This window comes from Dendrobates tinctorius, unplaced genomic scaffold (genome assembly GCF_039654945.1).
Source record: "Dendrobates tinctorius isolate UK_male_01 unplaced genomic scaffold, ASM3965494v1 ptg000043l, whole genome shotgun sequence".
NCBI classification, from domain to species: domain Eukaryota; kingdom Metazoa; phylum Chordata; class Amphibia; order Anura; family Dendrobatidae; genus Dendrobates; species Dendrobates tinctorius.
The window spans coordinates 4,316,636-4,340,396 of NW_027361711.1; the positions used below are offsets into that span (position 1 = coordinate 4,316,636).

Genomic DNA, 23,761 nt, shown 5'->3' on the forward strand with positions numbered 1-23,761 from the left:
CAGATGTCCTTCATAGAGGCCCACTCAATGGTGCTGAAGTGTGAACGGCGCACAGTGCGACTTGTTTGCGCCTGATGCAGCTGGTACTCCATGACTGCTGCCTGCTGCTCACACAACCGCTCCAACATATGTAACGTTGAATTCCACCGGGTGGGTAGGTCACATATGATGCGATGTTCCGGAAGGCCAAATCGTCGCTGCAGAGCAGCGAGGCGCGATCTTGCCGTGCTGGAACGTCGCAAGTGAGCGCACTCTATGCGGACCTTGTGTAACAGTGCATCAAGATCCGGATAGTCCCTCAGAAAGCTCTGCACGACCAAGTTAAGAACATGTGCCAGACATGGGATGTGTGTGAGGTTGCCTAGGCCAAGAGCTGCCACCAGATTTCGGCCATTGTCACACACTACCAAGCCCGGCTGGAGATTCGCTGGCCCAAACCACACATCGCTCTCCAGCTTGATAGCATTCCAGAGCTCCTGCGCTGTGTGGCTTCGATTCCCCAAAGAAATTAATTTGAGTACAGCCTGTTGACGTTTGGCCACGGCTGTGCTCATATCGGTCGTAACAGGCTCCTGCTCTGCTGTTTCTGAGGAACTTGAGTAGGAGGAGGAGTCTATGTGTACAGACTGGAGTCCTGCAATCCGTGGCGTTGGATGAACACGTACAGCGCCACTCTCCAGATCCATACCCGGCTCCACAACATTGACCCAGTGGGCAGTGAGGGAAAGGTATCGTCCCTGTCCATGGTTACTGGTCCACGCATCGGTGGTCAGGTGGACCTTGCTACTAACGGCGTTTAGTAGCGCATGTTTTATTTTGCCCTCAACATGTTTCTGCAGGGCAGGGACGGCTCGCCTGCTGAAATAAAAGCGGCTGGGCACGTTGTATTGGGGGACTGCCAATGCCATTAAGTCCCGGAAGGTGTCAGTGTCCACCAGCCTGAATGACAGCATTTCAACTGCCAGAAGTTTGGCAATGCCAGCATTCAGAGACTGTGCTCGGGGATGGTTTGCCGAGTAAGGGCGCCTTTTATCCCATGCCTGTGCTACCGATGGCTGTGATGGATGGGAACGTGCTGTTATGGGTGGAATCTGACAGGGTCTCCGGACAACAGTGGCAGAGGTTCTTCCTTGGCGATCCTGTGAGGAAGCCGAACCAGCAGTGTGTGAGCTGGAGGAAGAGGGCCCAACACGAACTGAAGAGGTGGTAGGTGGTGCTGTACGTTGGCCTACGTCTTCAGGGTGTCTCTGCAACTCCAACTCGTGCTTGGTGCGCACATGTTTCCACATATTTGTGGTATTGAGGTTGCTGACATTTCTCCCTCTTTTGACTCTCTGATGACACAGCTTGCATTTGACAAAGCAAATGTCATCTGCAACTGTGTCAAAAAAGGACCACGCACTGCAACTCTTGTGAGCGCCCGGTTTGCCTTTGGAAGGAGGAATGCTCCTAACGGGTGCCGAAGTGGAGGGTACAGGCAACCAAGTCTTCCCCCTCCCTCTGCCTCCTGTTTTGGCCGGTAGGGGAATCTCTTCCTCAGAGCTGCTACCACCACCTTCCTGTTGCTCACGCCATGATGGGTCAAGGACCTCATCATCTTCCCTCCCCTCTTCAAACAGCTGCTTCTCCGGGGTTGTCTCGCCAGCACCGTACGCACCAGAAAGTGGCAACTGAGTCTCGTCATCATCTGATGCGTACTGAGGTGTGCTGACCATAGGCACTGGCCCACTCGCCTCTTCAGATTCAGAGGGACAAAGAAGTTGCGCATCACTGCATACTCCCTCTTCTTCACATTCAGGAATGCTGCTTGGCTGGCCCCCTCTTTCCAAGCCAACAGATTCCGAGAACAGAAGTAGAGACTGTGATGGCTCCTGTCCATGTCTCTCTGACTGCCTGGGCACTTTGGCAGGTGGTGAAGAGACAGATGGTTGCTCTTCAGTGCTCTGACCCTGAGAGGATGCGGAAGTAATTGAAGTCGATGCGTTAGCTGCCATCCATCCGACAACGGCTTCAATTTGTTCCTCCCGCAGCAGTGGGGTACGTTGAGGTCCTACAAAGCTGCGCATAAAGGACTGTTGCCTGCTAAAACTGGGGGATGCTGATCCACTGGTGCCCGCAGCAGGCCCAGAATCCCCACGTCCTCTACCTGTAGAATCCCCACGTCCTCTCCCTGCAGAATCCCCACGTCCTCTCCCTGCTGAAACTCCACGCCCACGCCCACGCCCCCGCGCCTTACTCCCTGCCTTCTTCATCTTGCAAGACTGCTTAAGATAGGCAAAAAAGTACAAAGGGGGGCCTTAGTGTGCTTATTCCTGAACAGCTGGTTACAGGTACAAGAAACACTAATTTTATGAAGTGTGTGTGTGTGGACTAGACTTTAATAGGAGCTGATGTGGCCTACACAAGTTCAAAATGTAGTGTTTGGTGAACTTTTTATGTGGTTTCTTTGTTTGAAACAAACTCAAAGTATGAGAACAAAGAATTGAAACTGATAGTATCACCAACTTTTTGGAGCTATTACAATGCAGGCAGGTAACCTACAATGCAAAAGATGAGGCTCCCAAAAAATTGGGTAATACTAATCTGGCTGCGCCGGCAGGGCACAAGCCAGAAAAAAAGGCTCCTCTATCTACTCCTATATAGTGTTTGCAACCAACCAATGTTGATGGATACGGATGGATGCACACTAATAGGAGAAGAAAAAATGAGCTGCACTCAAAGACAAATATGTGTGAGGCAGTGACGCACGTTGAGCGTCCTACAACCAGACGTAGCTGCAGGACACTCTACTCAGCGTGAGCTGCACTCACACACAGTCAGAGACCTCTCAGACAGCCGTCAACAGTGCAGCTAAGTGGGCACTGGCACTGACAGGCTGCAGAAAGGCTCCGCTGTGTACTCCTATATAGTGTTTGCAACCACCGTAGATGGAGACGGATGGATGCACACTAATAGAAGAAAAAATGAGCTGCACTCAAATAAAAATATGTGTGAGGCAGTGACGCACGCTGAGCGTCCTACAGCCAGACGTAGCTGCAGGACACACTACTCAGCGTGAGCTGCACTCACACACAGTCAGAGACCTCTCAGACAGCCGTGAACAGTGCAGCAAAGTGGACACTAGCACTGAAAGGCTGCAGAAAGGCTCCGCTGTCTACTACTAGTGTTTGCAACCAACGTATATGGATACGGATGGAAGCACACTAGATTGAAATTATTTAAAAAATGCAGCTCAAAAAATAAAAGATGTATGAGGCAGCAGTGATCACACTGGGTGGCCTACAGCCTGACGTGGCTGCAGGACCCACTCCACAGCGTGAGCTGCACTCACACAGCCCTTGCAGACAGCTGTGAACACTGCTGCTAGGGCAAAGAAGGCTACAGTGGTGGTTTATGTAGCCTGGGTAAAGCACTAGATGTTTGGTGGAATCGCTATTTCTAACTGTCCCTCACAGTCTTCTACAGCAGCCTGTCCCTAACTGAATTCACAGCAGAGTGACCAGAAATGGCGGCTGCGGTGGCTTTTATAGTGCATCATGACATCATTTCGGCAGCCAATCACAGCCATGCCAATAGTTAACATGCCTACATGCCTAACAGGATGTGCCCACACTTCGGAGGATTCCCATTGGCTTAATCAAAGCAAGCAGGCTCATAGCATGATGGGAACTTCCTATTCCGATTCCGATCCCGGAATCCGATATGAAAAAAGTATCGGAATTAAGTATCGGAATTCCGATACCGCTAATATCGGCCGATACCCGATACTTGCGGTATCGGAATGCTCAACACTAGCTACTGTACATCACAATGCGGATATGCAACGTTTCTGCGCGGTAAAATCCGCTGCGGAACCGCTGCAAATCTGCATCGTGTGCACACAGCCTAAAAGTGCTTGACATTTTTCAGAGTTGTCCTTATATAACATCCAACAGTAATCTGCCATCATTGAGTCATTGAAAAAACCCTGGTAGCAGTGTTCCATTACTTTAATGTCCTGGTGAAACCGCTCGCTTTTTTTATCGCTTACATCCTCAAGATTTTGAGGGAGGAAATATAAATAAGAATGCAAACATTTTCAGAGACATGCGACATCCAAGACAGTGGTATGCATTCAGAAGTTCCTCAACACCTTCAACGTATTCTGGAGATTTTTGTTTTCCTTTGAAGTTTTCACTAGAGTTGAGCGAAACGGGTCGAAAAAATTCAAAAGTCGCCGACTTTTGGCAAAGTCGGGTTTCATGAAACGAAACCCGACCCTAGGATGAGGTCGGCCACGAGGTCGGCGACTTACGCGCCAAAGTCGCGTTTCAAAAGTTTGTTTTGCGCTCTTTTTCAGCCAATCAGGATCCACGGACACTGTGGGCAACGTGATGACATAGGCACGGGTCACCACCATCTTTCAGAAGGGCATGCAAGTGATTGGCTTGCTTTGGTGGGCGTCACAGGGGGTATAAAAGGGCGTGCACGCCGACCGCCATCTTACTTCTGCCGATCTTAGTATAGGGAGAGGTTGCTGCTGATTCTGTAGGGAGAGCGTTAGGCAGGGAAGAAGACAAAAAAACTGCTTCTGCTGCTAGCGATTTGGCCTGCACAACACACCAGTCACTGTGTGTGCAGTGCAAGGGGATGCTATATAGTGGTGTATCAGTGGTGTTGGTTGTTGGGCTGCCTTCTAAGGCTTCCTGACATTCCTGCATTGCTGTTTACCCACTGCTCCGCAAACTGCTTTTTTAAAAGCAATCCCAATTTTTTTTTTTTGTCCTGCTGAGAAGAAAAAAAAACTGCTTCTGCTGCTAGCAATTTGGCCTGCACAACACACCAGTCACTGTGTGTGCAGTGCAAGGGGAGGCTATACAGTGGTGTATCAGTGGTGTTGGTTGTTGGGCTGCCTTCTAAGGCTTCCTGACATTCCTGCATTGCTGTTTACCCACTGCTCCGCAAACTGCTTTTTTAAAAGGAATCCAATCTCCCTTATCCTCTAGTCACTTTTGTCACAGCTGTGCCATCGAGCCTGTCACATAGCGCTCAGATATTCATTGGGCCTCACACAATCCAAAAGTGTCCATCCAGTGTCCAAAAGTGTGTGCAGAGATTCAAAATCTCCCTTATCCTCTAGTCACTTTAGTCACAGCTGTGCCATCGAGCCTGTGACATGGCGCTCAGATATCAGTGGGCCTCACACAATCCAAAAGTGTCCATCCAGTGTCCAAAAGTGTGTGCAGAGATTCAAAATCTCCCTTATCCTCTAGTCACTTTGGTCACAGCTGTGCCATCGAGCCTGTCACATAGCGCTCAGATATCAGTGGGCCTCACACAATCCAAAAGTGTCCAGTGTCCAAAAGTGTGTGCAGAGATTCAAAATCTCCCTTATCCTCTAGTCACTTTGGTCACAGCTGTGCCATCGAGCCTGTCACATAGCGCTCAGATATCAGTGGGCCTCACACAATCCAAAAGTGTCCATCCAGTGTCCAAAAGTGTGTGCAGAGATTCAAAATCTCCCTTATCCTCTAGTCACTTTAGTCACAGCTGTGCCATCGAGCCTGTGACATGGCGCTCAGATATCAGTGGGCCTCACACAATCCAAAAGTGTCCATCCAGTGTCCAAAAGTGTGTGCAGAGATTCAAAATCTCCCTTATCCTCTAGTCACTTTGGTCACAGCTGTGCCATCGAGCCTGTCACATAGCGCTCAGATATCAGTGGGCCTCACACAATCCAAAAGTGTCCAGTGTCCAAAAGTGTGTGCAGAGATTCAAAATCTCCCTTATCCTCTAGTCACTTTGGTCACAGCTGTGCCATCGAGCCTGTCACATAGCGCTCAGATATCAGTGGGCCTCACACAATCCAAAAGTGTCCAGTGTCCACAAGTGTCTGCAGAAATTCAAAATCTCCCCTGTCCTATAGACACCTTGTACCATGTTTTACATTACTATATAGTTTGTTGGATTTTGTCTACATTTCTACCAAAAATGAGGAAGGCTGGTGGAAGAGGCCGTGGAATTGGGCGGGGGTTGGCAGCTGGTAATGATGGTGTTGGTGGTGGATCTGATGGTAGTGGCAAGAGCAAAATAGGACCGAATGCAGGAGGTGCTGACCCTGCGTCATCGTCTGGCTACATAAGGCCTCGAACGCTTAGTTTTCTAGGAGTTGGCAAACCGCTTTTAAAGCCAGAGCATCAGGAAAAAGTTTTGTCTTACATTGCTGACTCAGCCTCCAGCTCTATCGCCTCCGCTTCTTCAGTTGTAAAAAGTAAAAGCACTGAGTCGTCATTGGAGGCTCATGTTCATGAACCACACCTTTCCTTGTGTCCTTCACCCCAACCAAGATTGAAGGATGACGCAGGCCATACTACTGATTACTCCATGGAGCTGTTTTCACATAACATGCCTGGATTATCAAGTGAAATGGTGAATTACCCAGGCCAAGATGAATCTGACATGGAGTGCACTGATGTAGAGTTGAGCGACTTTTGGTTTTTTAGGGTCGCGTTTCGTTTAACCCGACTTTTCCAAAAGTCGGGTCGAGCAAGATCGTCCGATTATAGGGAAAAGTCGGGGTCGTCCCGAAACACGAAACCCAATGTAAGTCAATAGGGAATAAAAGTCGGCAGTGAGAGGAGGACAGGAAACACACCAACAGTGCCCATTTGAATGCCAAAAGCATCAATTCTTCTTACTTAAGCTTGTCAACCTTAATTAACTTCATAATACAAGTTACGCACTGAAAAATGGGGGTTATTTGGCTACAGACTGTGGGGGTGGAGGGCTGGCTCCAGGTTTTCATGTGCCCTGGGCGAAAGAGCGCCCCTTTAACACATACCACAACTCATCATGCTCCGATACGGCAGAGAAATAGCGGTATTGTACAATGAAAAATACCTCACTTTTTACATCTCATGACGAGGCCCATCTATTTCTCCATACAGAATCATTGGTCCCATATAATATTTGAAACAGTATATGATGAGCTCCACATAATGCTACAGTATATGTTGGTCCCCATGGATGAAGCTCTACTGTCTTATGGGCCCAAATAATGCTCCAAACATAATGGGCCCCATTTCTAATGCTCTAGTGTATAATGGGCCCTGTAAATGCTGCTCCAGTGTCTGATGTCCACCTTTGGAATGTTCCAGTGTATGGTGGGCCCCATCTATCATTCTCAGACGGTGTTAGGCCCAGTATGGATTGCACGTGATTGCACAAAGGTGAGAAAGGGTACCGTATCCCCAGATAACATGTATGGATAGTGTACACATTCAAAATATATGTCTATACATCAGGAGGCAGGCTCAGACGGTGTTAGGCCCAGTATAGATTGCCCGTGATTGCACAAAGGTTAGAAAGGGTACCGTATCCCCAGATAACATGTATGGATAGCGTACACATTCAAAATATATGTCTCAGGAGGCAGGCTCAGACGGTGTTAGGCCCAGTATGGATTGCACGTGATTGCACAAAGGTTAGAAAGGGTACCGTATCCCCAGATAACATGTATGGATAGCGTACACATTCAAAATATATGTCTCAGGAGGCAGGCTCAGACGGTGTTAGGCCCAGTATGGATTGCACGTGATTGCACAAAGGTTAGAAAGGGTACCGTATCCCCGGATAACATGTATGGATAGCGTACACTTTCAAAATATATGTCTATATATCAGGAGGCAGGCTCAGACGGTGTCAGGCACAGTATGGATTTGACGGCCCAGATTACACAGCGGAGGAGCAGGGAGAGGTAAAGATTGCAAATGCTGGGGCCCTGCCCAAGCAAGGGGGGCCCACTCGTGGGCGTCGGTGCTGGCACTGGGCCCCTCATAGTACAGCGGTGTGTCTGACGGCGGGTGTGCACCACCACCGTCAGAGACACTTGATTGCACTATGAGGGACCCTGTGCCAGTGCCCGCGCCCAAGAGTCGGCCTACCCACCTGTCCAGGGCAACGGCACTCGCACGGTGTCGTGCGCTAGGTGGTGACCCCGGCCATGGGGGGGGAGGCAGCACAGTTAGGGAGTTTTAGAAAGTGGCATATGTTGATGTTGGACATTCAGCTGATGCAAAAGGCGAAAAAGGTGAAGTACCAGGAAGAGGTGGACCAAAGCAAGCCATTTTTCTGTCACCCTATGTGTCATCAGGGGAAGGTGGGACAAAATCCTTGGAAACCCATGCGTGGTTCATTTTAATGAAGGTTAGATCATCCACATTTTGGGTTGACAGACGGGTCCTTTTTTCTGTCAGGATTGATCCAGCTGCACTGAAGACTCTTTCCGATAGCACACTTGCAGCTGGGCAAGCGAGCTCCTGTAAGGCATATTGGGCCAATTCAGGCCAGGTGTCCAGTTTAGCGGCCCAATAGTCAAAGGGGAATGACCTGTGTGGGAGAACATCGATATGGGAGGAAAAGTAGTTTGTAACCATAGTTGACAACTGCTGTCTCCTGTCACTTTCCATCGATGCAGTATTACCAGTTGTGTGAGCGGTATTTGAAAAATCAGTCCACAACATTGTCATGAAACCCCTGTCTCCAATACCACTTCTGTTGTGTGCACCACGAACACCTCTGCCAAGCTGCCCCCGGCCCGTACGGCTCGTGTGAGAACCATCACCGCTGCTGTGTGCTGGGAATGCCTCGAGCAACCGATTTACCAGAGTTGCTTGTTTATTAGCCAATATTAGGTCAAGGTTCTCCTGTGGCATGATGTTTTGTAATTTGAATTTATAGCATGGATCCAGGATGCTGGCCAACCAGTAGTCGTCATCGTTCATCATTTTGGCAATGCGGGGGTCCCTTTTTAGGATCCGCAAGGCATAATCTGACATGTGGGCCAATGTTCCCGGTGTCAATGATGCACTGCGAGTGCTGGGTGGAGGAGCACTTTCTGGCAAATCCACATCCCTCCAGTCACGCACAAACCCTGTACCAGACCTTGCCACGCCAACATTTTCACTTGCCCCACGAGATGCATCCTCCTCCCCTAAGTAATCATCCCCATCATCATCCTCCTCCTCCTCCTCTTCTTCCTCCACCTCGTCCAGGAGAGGTCCCTGAGCAGACAATGGCTGAATGTCATCAAGGATTCCCTCCTCCTCTTCCTCCTCATCAACATTGGCTGCAGACGCCTGCTCCTTAAGGTGCGTCAAAGTTTGCATGAGCAGACGCATAAGTGGGATGCTCATGCTTAGGATGGCGTCATCTGCGCTTACCAGCCGTGTGCATTCCTCAAAACACTGAAGGACTTTACAAAGGTCTTTCAGCTTCGACCACTGCACACCTGTCAACTCCATGTCTGCTCTCAAAGTGCCTGGCCGTGTATCCTCCCACAAATGCATTATGGCCTGCCTCTGCTCGCACAGCCGCTCCACCATGTGCAGGGTGGAGTTCCACCTTGTTGCAATGTCGATAATGAGGCGGTGGTTGGGAAGGTGGAGCAATCGCTGCAGCTTCTGCATACGAACGGAGTGTACAGGCGACCGGCGGATGTGCGCGCACAGTCTTCGCACCTTCTGGACTAGGGCTGTTAACTCCGGATAATTTTTGAGGAAGCACTGCACCACCAGGTTCAAGGTGTGAGCCAAGCAAGGTATGTGGCTGAGTTTTGAAAGGGCTATGGCTGCCACAAAATTACGGCCGTTATCACTAACTACCTTGCCTGCCTCAAGATGTACACTGCCCAGCCATGACTCAGTTTGTCGCTTCAAGTACTCGGCCAGCACCTCGGCGGTGTGTCTGTCTCCCAAACACATCATCTGCAACACAGCCTACTGACGCTTTCCACTAGCTGCTCGATAGGGGGACACATCGTGTGCAACAGTGGCAGCTGCAAATGGAGTGCTCGTACGACTGCGCTCTGTGGACGAGCTTTCGCTTCTGGAGGAGGAGGAGGAGGAGGAGGAGGGTCGAACGCCTACAACCAACTGTTTCCTATACCGTGGGCTAGGCAGCACTGTCCCACCACCGCTGTCCCCTGTGGACCCTGCATCCACCACATTAACCCAGTGCGCAGTGATGGACACGTAATGGCCCTGGCCATGCCGACTGGACCATGCATCAGTTGTGAGGTGCACCTTTCCGCTCACTGACTGCTTGAGTGCATGGACAAAGCGGTCTTTCACATGATGGTGGAGGGCTGGGATGGCTTTGCGAGAGAAGAAGTGGCGACTGGGTAGGTCATAGCGTGGTACTGCATAGGCCATGAGTTCGCGGAAAGCTGTGCTTTCCACCAACCGAAAGGGCATCATCTCAAACGAGATTAGTTTGGCAATGTGGGCGTTCAAACCCAGTGTACGCGGATGAGAGACTGAGTACTTTCTTGACCTACTCATAGTGTCTGGGAGGGTGAGCTGGACTTGAGAGCTGCATTTGGTGGAAGTAGCGGAGGACAGGGCGGACTGAGAGAGGGTTGATGATGGTGATGGAGTTGGTGTTCTTTCTGATGGCCTAGAATCAGTCTTTCGTTGATATAACAGTGGGATTCCCTGACTGCTGTGGCCTTGCAACGACACCTCAACATTTGCTGCTGTGCTAACCGGTGGGCTTACAGTGGGGGAAACAATGTAGCGTTGCTGACTACCTTCGTTGTGATCAGTTGCACATGTGGCACTTGAGGTTTGGTGTTGTGTCCACGCTTGCAAGTGCATGCTGGTTAAATGTCTAAGCATGCAACTGGTATTCAAATTTTTCAGATTTTTCCCTCGGCTAAAGGTCTTTGCGCACTTCTTACAGATAACCTTGGCCTGATCATGAGGATTTTGGTCAAAAAAGTGCCACACTGCACTCTTCCTACTTTGGCAGACATTTTGCGGCCTAGCACGCTGTGATCTTTTGACCCTCTGGACAAGCTGTCCAGCAACTCTTTTGATGTTTGGAACCAGTCTTTGGAGTGCTCCGGGCCTGCCAGATAACAGCTGTTGCGATGTTGATGTCTGCTGTGGATGCTCCTCGTCTGAGCTATTGGAAGCAGCACCCTCTTCCCCCAATGGATGCCAATCTGGGTCAACAACTGGGTCATCCATCACCTCCTCTTCTATGTCATGTGCACCTTTCTCTGTGTCACCGTGTATGGTGGTATAGTGTGCGGGAAGGGGCACCTGAGTCTCATCAGGGTCAGAATCTGGCTCTGTACACTGCGAGGACAATGTAGTGCTCTGAGTGAATGTACCAGCAGAATCATCCATCAGCGGCTGTGCATCAGTGCACTCCATGTCAGATTCATCTTGGCCTGGGTAATTCACCATTTCACTTGATAATCCAGGCATGTTATGTGAAAACAGCTCCATGGAGTAATCAGTAGTATGGCCTGCGTCATCCTTCAATCTTGGTTGGGGTGAAGGACACAAGGAAAGGTGTGGTTCATGAACATGAGCCTCCAATGACGACTCAGTGCTTTTACTTTTTACAACTGAAGAAGAGGAGGCGATAGAGCTGGAGGCTGAGTCAGCAATGTAAGACAAAACTTTTTCCTGATGCTCTGGCTTTAAAAGCGGTTTGCCAACTCCTAGAAAACTAAGCGTTCGAGGCCTTATGTAGCCAGATGATGACGCAGGGTCAGCACCTCCTGCATTCGGTCCTATTTTGCTCTTGCCACTACCATCAGATCCACCACCAACACCATCATTACCAGCTGCCAACCCCCGCCCAATTCCACGGCCTCTTCCACCAGTCTTCCTCATTTTTGGTAGAAATGTAGACAAAATCCAACAAACTATATAGTAATGTAAAACAAGGTACAAGGTGTCTATAGGACAGGGGAGATTTTGAATTTCTGCAGACACTTGTGGACACTGGACACTTTTGGATTGTGTGAGGCCCACTGATATCTGTGCGCTATGTGACAGGCTCGATGGCACAGCTGTGACCAAAGTGACTAGAGGATAAGGGAGATTTTGAATCTCTGCACACACTTTTGGACACTGGACACTTTTGGATTGTGTGAGGCCCACTGATATCTGTGCGCTATGTGACAGGCTCGATGGCACAGCTGTGACCAAAGTGACTAGAGGATAAGGGAGATTTTGAATCTCTGCACACACTTTTGGACACTGGATGGACACTTTTGGATTGTGTGAGGCCCACTGATATCTGAGCGCTATGTGACAGGCTCGATGGCACAGCTGTGACCAAAGTGACTAGAGGATAAGGGAGATTTTGAGTCTCTGCACACACTTTTGGACACTGGATGGACACTTTTGGATTGTGTGAGGCCCACTGATATCTGAGCGCTATGTGACAGGCTCGATGGCACAGCTGTGACCAAAGTGACTAGAGGATAAGGGAGATTTTGAATCTCTGCACACACTTTTGGACACTGGATGGACACTTTTGGATTGTGTGAGGCCCACTGATATCTGAGCGCTATGTGACAGGCTCGATGGCACAGCTGTGACCAAAGTGACTAGAGGATAAGGGAGATTTTGAGTCTCTGCACACACTTTTGGACACTGGATGGACACTTTTGGATTGTGTGAGGCCCACTGATATCTGAGCGCTATGTCACAGGCTCGATGGCACAGCTGTGACCAAAGTGACTAGAGGATAAGGGAGATTTTGAATCTCTGCACACACTTTTGGACACTGGACACTTTTGGATTGTGTGAGGCCCACTGATATCTGAGCGCTATGTGACAGGCTCGATGGCACAGCTGTGACCAAAGTGACTAGAGGATAAGGGAGATTTTGAATCTCTGCACACACTTTTGGACACTGGATGGACACTTTTGGATTGTGTGAGGCCCACTGATATCTGAGCGCTATGTGACAGGCTCGATGGCACAGCTGTGACCAAAGTGACTAGAGGATAAGGGAGATTTTGAATCTCTGCACACACTTTTGGACACTGGACACTTTTGGATTGTGTGAGGCCCAATGAATATCTGAGCGCTATGTGACAGGCTCGATGGCACAGCTGTGACAAAAGTGACTAGAGGATAAGGGAGATTGGATTGCTTTTAAAAAAGCAGTTTGCGGAGCAGTGGGTAAACAGCAATGCAGGAATGTCAGGAAGCCTTAGAAGGCAGCCCAACAACCAACACCACTGATACTCCACTATATAGCCTCCCCTTGCACTGCACACACAGTGACTGGTGTGTTGTGCAGGCCAAATAGCTAGCAGCAGAAGCAGTTTTTTTTTCTTCTCAGCAGGACAAAAAAAAAAATTTGGGATTGCTTTTAAAAAAGCAGTTTGCGGAGCAGTGGGTAAACAGCAATGCAGGAATGTCAGGAAGCCTTAGAAGGCAGCCCAACAACCAACACCACTGATACTCCACTATATAGCCTCCCCTTGCACTGCACACAGTGACTGGTGTGTTGTGCAGGCCAAATCGCTAGCGGCAGAAGCAGTTTTTTTGTCTTCTTCCCTGCCTAACGCTCTCCCTACAGAATCAGCAGCAACCTCTCCCTATTCTAAGAACGGCAGAAGTAAGATGGCGGTCGGAGTGCACGCCCTTTTATACCCCCTGTGACGCCCACCAAAGCAAGCCAATCACTTGCATGCCCTTCTGAAAGATGGTGGTGACCCGTGCCTATGTCATCACGTTGCCCACAGTGTCCGTGGATCCTGATTGGCTGAAAAAGATCGCAAAACAAACTTTTGAAACGCGACTTTGGCACGTAAGTCGCCGACCTCGTGGCCGACCTCATCCTAGGGTCGGGTTTCATTTCATGAAACCCGACTTTGCCAAAAGTCGGCGACTTTTGAATTTTTTCGACCCGTTTCGCTCAACTCTACACTGATGCACAGCCGCTGATGGATGATTCTGCTGGTACATTCACTCAGAGCACTACATTGTCCTCGCAGTGTACAGAGCCAGATTCTGACCCTGATGAGACTCAGGTGCCCCTTCCCGCACACTATACCACCATACACGGTGACACAGAGGAAGGTGCACATGACATAGAAGAGGAGGTGATGGATGACCTAGTTGTTGACCCAGATTGGCATCCATTGGGGGAAAGAGGGTGCTGCTTCCAATAGCTCAGATGAGGAGCAGACATCGACATCGCAACAGCTGTTATCTGGCAGGCCCGGAGCACTCCAAAGACAGGTTCCAAACATCAAAAGAGTTGCTGGACAGCTTGTCCAGAGGGTCAAAAGATCACAGTGTGCTAGGCCGCAAAATGTCTGCCAAAGTAAGAAGAGTGCAGTGTGGCACTTTTTTGAACAAAATCCTCATGATCAGGCCAAGGTTATCTGTAAGAAGTGCGCAAAGACCTTTAGCCGAGGGAAAAATCTGAAAAATTTGAATACCAGTTGCATGCTTAGACATTTAACCAGCATGCACTTGCAAGCGTGGACACAACACCAAACCTCAAGTGCCACATGTGCAACTGATCACAACGAAGGTAGTCAGCAACGCTACATTGTTTCCCCCACTGTAAGCCCACCGGTTAGCACAGCAGCAAATGTTGAGGTGTCGTTGCAAGACCACAGCAGTCAGGGAATCCCACTGTTATATCAACGAAAGACTGATTCTAGGCCATCAGAAAGAACACCAACTCCATCACCATCATCAACCCTCTCTCAGTCCGCCCTGTCCACCGCATGCAGCTCTCAAGTCCAGCTCACCCTCCCAGACACTATGAGTAGGTCAAGAAAGTACTCAGTCTCTCATCCGCGTACACTGGGTTTGAACGCCCACATTGCCAAACTAATCTCGTTTGAGATGATGCCCTTTCGGTTGGTGGAAAGCACAGCTTTCCGCGAACTCATGGCCTATGCAGTACCACGCTATGACCTACCCAGTCGCCACTTCTTCTCTCGCAAAGCCATCCCAGCCCTCCACCATCATGTGAAAGACCGCATTGTCCATGCACTCAAGCAGTCAGTGAGCGGAAAGGTGCACCTCACAACTGATGCATGGTCCAGTCGGCATGGTCAGGGCCGTTACGTGTCCATCACTGCGCACTGGGTTAATGTGGTGGATGCAGGGTCCACAGGGGACAGCGGTGGTGGGACAGTGCTGCCTAGCCCACGGTATAGGAAACAGTTGGCTGTAGGCGTTCGACCCTCCTCCTCCTCCTCCTCCTCCAGAAGCGAAAGCTCGTCCACAGAGCGCAGTCGTACGAGCACTCCATCTGCAGCTGCCACTGTTGCACACGATGTGTCCCCCTATCGAGCAGCTAGTGGAAAGCGTCAGCAGGCTGTGTTGCAGATGATGTGTTTGGGCGAAAGACACACCGCCGAGGTGCTGGCCGAGTACTTGAAGCGACAAACTGAGTCATGGCTGGGCAGTGTACATCTTGAGGCAGGCAAGGTAGTTAGTGATAACGGCCGTAATTTTGTGGCAGCCATAGCCCTTTCAAAACTCAGCCACATACCTTGCTTGGCTCACACCTTGAACCTGGTGGTGCAGTGCTTCCTCAAAAATTATCCGGAGTTAACAGCCCTGCTCCAGAAGGTGCGAAGACTGTGCGCGCACATCCGCCGGTCGCCTGTACACTCCGTTCGTATGCAGAAGCTGCATCGATTGCTCCACCTTCCCAACCACCGCCTCATTATCGACATTGCAACAAGGTGGAACTCCACCCTGCACATGGTGGAGCGGCTGTGCGAGCAGAGGCAGGCCATAATGCATTTGTGGGAGGATACACGGCCAGGCACTTTGAGAGCAGACATGGAGTTGACAGGTGTGCAGTGGTCGAAGCTGAAAGACCATTGTAAAGTCCTTCAGTGTTTTGAGGAATGCACACTGCTGGTAAGCGCAGACGACGCCATCCTAAGCATGAGCATCCCACTTATGCGTCTGCTCATGCAAACTTTGACGCACCTTAAGGAGCAGGCGTCTGCAGCCAATGTTGATGAGGAGGAAGAGGAGGAGGGAATCCTTGATGACATTCAGCCATTGTCTGCTCAGGGACCTCTCCTGGACGAGGTGGAGGAAGAAGAGGAGGAGGAGGATGATGATGGGGATGATTACTTAGGGGAGGAGGATGCATCTCGTGGGGCAAGTGAAAATGTTGGCGTGGCAAGGTCTGGTACAGGGTTTGTGCGTGACTGGAGGGATGTGGATTTGCCAGAAAGTGCTCCTCCACCCAGCACACGCAGTGCATCATTGACACCGGGAACATTGGCCCACATGTCAGATTATGCCTTACGGATCCTAAAAAGGGACCCCCGCATTGCCAAAATGATGAACGATGACGACTACTGGTTGGCCAGCATCCTGGATCCACGCTATAAAGGCAAATTACAAAACATCATGCCACAGGAGAACCTTGACCTAATATTGGCTAATAAACAAGCAACTCTGGTAAATCGGTTGCTTGAGGCATTCCCAGCACACAGCAGCGGTGATGGTTCTCACACAAGCCGTACGGGCCGGGGGCAGCTTGGCAGAGGTGTTCGTGGCGCACACAGCAGAAGTGGCGTTGGAGACAGGGGTTTCATGACAATGTTGTGGACTGATTTTTCAAATACCGCTCACACAACTGGTAATACTGCATCGATGGAAAGTGACAGGAGACAGCAGTTGTCAACTATGGTTACAAACTACTTTTCCTCCCATATCGATGTTCTCCCACACAGGTCATTCCCCTTTGACTATTGGGCCGCTAAACTGGACACCTGGCCTGAATTGGCCCAATATGCCTTACAGGAGCTCGCTTGCCCAGCTACAAGTGTGCTATCGGAAAGAGTCTTCAGTGCAGCTGGATCAATCCTGACAGAAAAAAGGACCCGTCTGTCAACCCAAAATGTGGATGATCTAACCTTCATTAAAATGAACCACGCATGGGTTTCCAAGGATTTTGTCCCACCTTCCCCTGATGACACATAGGGTGACAGAAAAATGGCTTGCTTTGGTCCACCTCTTCCTGGTACTTCACCTATTTCGCCTTTTGCATCAGCTGAATGTCCAACATCAACATATGCCACTTTCTAAAACTCCCTAACTGTGCTGCCTCCCCCCCATGACCGGGGTCACCACCTAGCGCACGACACCGTGCGAGTGCCGTTGCCCTGGACAGGTGGGTAGGCCGACTCTTGGGCGCGGGCACTGGCACAGGGTCCCTCATAGTGCAATCAAGTGTCTCTGACGGTGGTGGTGCACACCCGCCGTCAGACACACCGCTGTACTATGAGGGGCCCAGTGCCAGTACCGACGCCCACGAGTGGACCCCCCTTGCTTGGGCAGGGCCCCAGCATTTGCAATCTTTACCTCTCCCTGCTACTCCGCTGTGTAATCTGGGCCGTCAAATCCATACTGTGCCTGACACCGTCTGAGCCTGCCTCCTGATGTAGAGACATATATTTTGAATGTGTACGCTATCCATACATGTTATCCGGGGATACGGTACCCTTTCTAACATTTGTGCAATCACGTGCAATCCATACTGGGCCTAACACCGTCTGAGCCTGCCTCCTGAGACATATATTTCGAATGTGTACGCTATCCATACATGTTATCTGGGGATACGGTACCCTTTCTAACCTTTGTGCAATCACGTGCAATCCATACTGGGCCTAACACCGTCTGAGCCTGCCTCCTGAGACATATATTTTGAATGTGTACGCTATCCATACATGTTATCTGGGGATACGGTACCCTTTCTAACCTTTGTGCAATCACGTGCAAACCATACTGGGCCTAACACCGTCTGAGCCTGCCTCCTGAGACATATATTTTGAATGTGTACACTATCCATACATGTTATCTGGGGATACGGTACCCTTTCTAACCTTTGTGCAATCACGTGCAATCCATACTTGGCCTAACACCGTCTGAGCCTGCCTCCTGAGACATATATTTTGAATGTGTACGCTATCCATACATGTTATCTGGGGATACGGTACCCTTTCTAACCTTTGTGCAATCACGTGCAATCCATACTGGGCCTAACACCATCTGAGCCTGCCTCCTGAGACATATATTTTGAATGTGTACGCTATCCATACATGTTATCTGGGGATACGGTACCCTTTCTAACCTTTGTGCAATCACGTGCAATCCATACTGGGCCTAACACCGACTTAGCCTGCCTCCTGAGACATATATTTTGAATGTGTACGCTATCCATACATGTTATCTGGGGATACGGTACCCTTTCTAACCTTTGTGCAATCACGTGCAATCTATGCTGGGCCTAACACCGTCTGAGCCTGCCTCCTGAGACATATATTTTGAATGTGTACGCTATCCATACATGTTATCTGTGGATACGGTACCCTTTCTAACCTTTGTGCAATCACGTGCAATCCATACTGGGCCTAACACCGTCTGAGCCTGCCTCCTGAGACATATATTTCGAATGTGTATGCTATCCATACATGTTATCTGGGGATACGGTACCCTTTCTAACCTTTGTGCAATCACGTGCAATCCATACTGGGCCTAACACCGTCTGAGCCTGCCTCCTGAGACATATATTTTGAATGTGTACGCTATCCATACATGTTATCTGGGGATACGGTACCCTTTCTAACCTTTGTGCAATCACGTGCAATCCATACTGGGCCTAACACCGTCTGAGCCTGCCTCCTGAGACATATATTTTGAATGTGTATGCTATCCATACATGTTATCTGGGGATACGGTACCCTTTCTAACCTTTGTGCAATCACGTGCAATCCATACTGGGCCTAACACCGTCTGAGCCTGCCTCCTGAGACATATTTTGAATGTGTACGCTATCCATACATGTTATCTGGGGATACGGTACCCTTTCTAACCTTTGTGCAATCACGTGCAATCCATACTGGGCCTAACACCGTCTGAGCCTGCCTCCTGAGACATATATTTTGAATGTGTACGCTATCCATACATGTTATCTGGGGATACGGTACCCTTTCTAACCTTTGTGCAATCACGTGCAATCCATACTGGGCCTAACACCGTCTGAGCCTGCCTCCTGAGACATATATTTCGAATGTGTACGCTATCCATACATGTTATCTGGGGATACGGTACCCTTTCTAACCTTTGTGCAATCACGTGCAATCCATACTGGGCCTAACACCGTCTGAGCCTGCCTCCTGAGACATATATTTTGAATGTGTACGCTATCCATACATGTTATCTGGGGATACGGTACCCTTTCTAACCTTTGTGCAATCACGTGCAATCCATACTGGGCCTAACACCGTCTGAGCCTGCCTCCTGAGACATATATTTTGAATGTGTACGCTATCCATACATGTTATCTGGGGATACGGTACCCTTTCTAACCTTTGTGCAATCACGTGCAATCCATACTGGGCCTAACACTGTCTGAGCCTGCCTCCTGAGACATATATTTTGAATGTGTACGCTATCCATACATGTTATCTGGGGATACGGTACCCTTTCTAACCTTTGTGCAATCACGTGCAATCCATACTGGGCCTAACACTGTCTGAGCCTGCCTCCTGAGACATATATTTTGAATGTGTACGCTATCCATACATGTTATCTGGGGATACGGTACCCTTTCTAACCTTTGTGCAATCACGTGCAATCCATACTGGGCCTAACACCGACTGAGCCTGCCTCCTGAGACATATATTTTGAATGTGTACCCTATCCATACATGTTATCTGGGGATACGGTACCCTTTCTAACCTTTGTGCAATCACGTGCAATCCATACTGGGCCTAACACCATCTGAGCCTGCATCCTGATGTATAGACATATATTTTGAATGTGTACACTATCCATACATATTATCTGGGGATACGGTACCCTTTCTCACCTTTGTGCAATCACGTGCAATCCATACTGGGCCTAACACCGTCTGAGAATGATAGATGGGGCCCAACATACACTGGAACATTCCAAAGGTGGACATCAGACACTGGAGCAGCATTTACAGGGCCCATTATACACTAGAGCATTAGAAATGGGGCCCATTATGTTTGGAGCATTATTTGGGCCCATAAGACAGTAGAGCTTCATCCATTGGGACCAACATATACTGTAGCATTATGTGGAGCTCATCATATACTGTTTCAAACATTATATGGGACCAGTGATTCTGTATGGAGAAATAGATGGGCCTCGTCATGAGATGTAAAAAGTGAGGTATTTTTCATTGTACTATACCACTATTTCTCTGCCGTATCGGAGCATGTTGAGTTGTGGTATGTGTTAAAGGGGCGCTCTTTCGCCCAGGGCACATGAAAACCTGGAGCCAGCCCTCCCCCCCACAGTCTGTAGCCAAATAACCCCCATTTTTCAGTGCGTAACTTGTTTTATGAAGTTAATTAATGTTGACAAGCTTAAGTAAGAAGAATTGATGCTTTTGGCATTCAAATGGGCACTGTTGGTGTGTTTCCTGTCCTCCTCTCACTGCCGACTTTTATTCCCCATTGACTTACATTGGGTTTCGTGTTTCGGGACGACCCCGACTTTTCCCTATAATCGGACGATCTTGCTCGACCCGACTTTTGGAAAAGTCGGGTTTCACGAAACGAAACGCGACCCTAAAAAACCAAAAGTCGCTCAACTCTAGTTTTCACAGATCCACTTGAAGCTTTTCCAAGATCTCAATTCCTTATCATTTAGAGTTCCTTCCAACACATCATCTCTTATAAGCTCTCTGATCTGAGGACCAACAAATACACCTTCCTTCAGTTTTGCAGGTAAAATACTGGAGAATTTCTGTGCAATGTACTGGACCCTTGTGAATTTGTCTTTGCCATGACTTTCACAAAATTTTTAATCAATCGCAATTTTATATGTAGCGGAGGAAGAAAGATTTTTGTTGGAGCAACTAAAGGATTATGCTGAACATTGTCTCTACCTGGAGCATAGATGCTTCTCTGTCCCCAAATACGATGAACATAATGCTCTACTGTATTTCTACTGTCCCATAAACACAAGAAACAACAATATTTTGTGAAACCTCCTTGCATTCCCATTAGCAGACCAATCACTTTCAAATCTCCACAGATATTCCATTGATGATTATATTGTATAGCATCCAAAACAACTGACAGATTTTCATAACTTTCCTTTAGATGACATGAGTGAGCAATAGGGATTGATGGTTTCATATTTCCATTGTGAAGCAACACTGCTTTCATACTTCTCTGGGATGAGTCAATAAACAATCTCCAATCTGGAACAAAGTACTCTTTATTCAGTTCTTCAAAGAGGCCATTCACATTGTTACTGTTAGGAACGGCGGAACGCACTAAATAAAAATAAATAATAAAGTGCATTTGCCGCTCGGGGTCCACCGTGAAGTAGGTGTTACACCGCTGCTAGGTAATGACAGAGGAGCAATTTTGCGGTATAATGCGCACGGGTTAGACTTCACCCGAAGTGCGCAAAGCGGGCTCTGTTCACACACAGAGGCACCCCAACATAAACATACAAAAAGGCTGAGCCTGTTAGTGTAACAGACCACAGGGAAATGCACACACGGTATCTGGTCACAGGAGCAGGACCCAAGGCAGAGGAGCTGCATCCGTCTAGACCTACCGTATTTGCAGCGTCGCTACTGCGGACGCCAAGGAGGGCTGCAACTGCAGCGCGGCGAAAGACACTGCCGCTCGACGACAAAGCCAGAAAGCAAGCGCAATGTCGGACGCTAGCGTAGAGGTGCGGTGTGCACAGTGGCCTAAGGCTTACCACTGACTAGCGCTGACTGCTGAACTAATTCCCTATCCATATGTGTAATATCAGAGGGAAGGGTTTTATAATGAGTCAGTCACCAGAATCATACATCCGTCATCATTCACACATAGCAAAGAAAAAACACAGAAATTGAGCTTGGTTTGAGTTGATACACATGCAGCATATATGCATGTTGACATTGGCCATAAAACATAAAACCTGGAAAAGACAAAGTGAGCAAAAACCCTGCTGTAACTAAATAAGTAAAAGCAAACGTGCATCTGAATAATACAGAGTTTTTAGTAATACTGTTTTTGATTAAAAAAAAAAAGAGGGGGAGAAGCCAGCGCTGCTTGTGGTCAGAACGTAATACATAAAGTGTGAAAACACACATTGGTTTCTATCTGCATTCAAAAATGAGACATTTAGCAAAAAATTGATCAATTGTTTGAGCTACCCCGCCACGTCAAGGCAGTCTCGTATGGGGAGTCCTTCTCTACGTTTTTTTTGTTCGCTGTGCCATTGCGGCCTCCTAAATGTATAAAAGCAAGACCTCATTACATGCACACTGTACCTCAAGCATTTCAGAATCGCTCCTATGGCACCAGAGAGGACAAGCGCAGATAAAGGTTAGCCAGGTCCATGCAGACATTTCAGGTCCAACCTCCACACTGCCTGACTAGTGTGCATGTAATGAGGTCTTGCTTTTATACATTTAGGAGGCCGCAATGGCACAGCGAACATAAAAAACGTTGAGTAGGACTCCCCATACGAGACTGCCTTGACGTGGCGGGGTAGCTCAAACAATTGATCAATTTTTGGCTAAATGTTTCATTTTTGAATACAGATAGAAACCAATGTGTGTTTTCACACTTTATGTATTACGTTCTGACTAGAGTTGAGCGACTTTTGGTTTTTTAGGGTCGCGTTTCGTTTCGTGAAACCCGACTTTTCCAAAAGTCGGGTCGAGCAAGATCGTCCGATTATAGGGAAAAGTCGGGGTCGTCCCGAAACACGAAACCCAATGTAAGTCAATGGGGAATAAAAGTCGGCAGTGAGAGGAGGACAGGAAACACACCTACAGTGCCCATTTGAATGCCAAAAGCATCAATTCTTCTTTCTTAAGCTTGTCAACCTTAATTAACTTCATATTACAAGTTACGCACTGAAAAATGGGGGTTATTTGGCTACAAACTGTGGGGGGGGAGGGCTGGCTGCAGGTTTTCATGTGCCCTGGGCGAAAGAGCGCCCCTTTAACACATACCACAACTCATCATGCTCCGATACGGCAGAGAAATAGCGGTATAGTACAATGAAAAATACCTCACTTTTTACATCTCATGACGAGGCCCATCTATTTCTCCATACAGAATCATTGGTCCCATATAATGTTTGAAACAGTATATGATGAGCTCCACATAATGCTACAGTATATGTTGGTCCCCATGGATGAAGCTCCACTGTCTTATGGGCCCAAATAATGCTCCAAACATAATGGGCCCCATTTCTAATGCTCTAGTGTATAATGGGCCCTGTAAATGCTGCTCCAGTGTCTGATGTCCACCTTTGGAATGTTCCAGTGTATGATGTCCACCTTTGGAATGTTCCAGTGTATGGTGGGCCCCATCTATCATTCTCCAGAGTATAGTGCTCCCCAAAAATTGCTGTCCCAACATTGAAAACAATCAAATAAGTCTCCTCGCTAGGGAATCCCTGTATTTGTCTGGACAGGTGCTGTAGCTTGCTTAACAGCTCGCCAGCCGTTCTCACGCCCAGTATGGATTGCACGTGATTGCACAAAGGTTAGAAAGGGTACCGTATCCCTGGATAACATGTATGGATAGCGTACACATTCAAAATATATGTCTATACAGCATGAGGCAGGCTCAGACGGTGTTAGGCCCAGTATGGATTGCACGCCATTGCACAAAGGTTAGAAAGGGTACCGTATCCCCGGATAACATGTATGGATAGCGTACACATTCAAAATATATGTCTATACAGCATGAGGCAGGCTCAGACGGTGTTAGGCCCAGTATGGATTGCACGTCATTGCACAAAGGTTAGAAAGGGTACCGTATCCCCGGATAACATGTATGGATAGCGTACACATTCAAAATATATGTCTATACAGCATGAGGCAGGCTCAGACGGTGTTAGGCCCAGTATGGATTGCACGTCATTGCACAAAGGTTAGAAAGGGTACCGTATCCCCGGATAACATGTATGGATAGCGT

At 48.6% G+C, this 23,761-nt stretch overlaps 1 long non-coding RNA gene across 1 annotated transcript in view; it reads right to left on the reverse strand.

Moving 5' to 3' along the window:
• Positions 1 to 22,207, reverse strand: part of LOC141089001 (uncharacterized) — a 123,837-nt gene extending 101,630 nt beyond the window's left edge. Inside the window, exon 1 of the long non-coding RNA XR_012232124.1 lies at positions 22,099 to 22,207. This is a non-coding gene — a long non-coding RNA (uncharacterized lncRNA). The remainder of the gene's footprint in view (positions 1 to 22,098) is intronic.
• Positions 22,208 to 23,761: the final 1,554 nt, after the last annotated feature.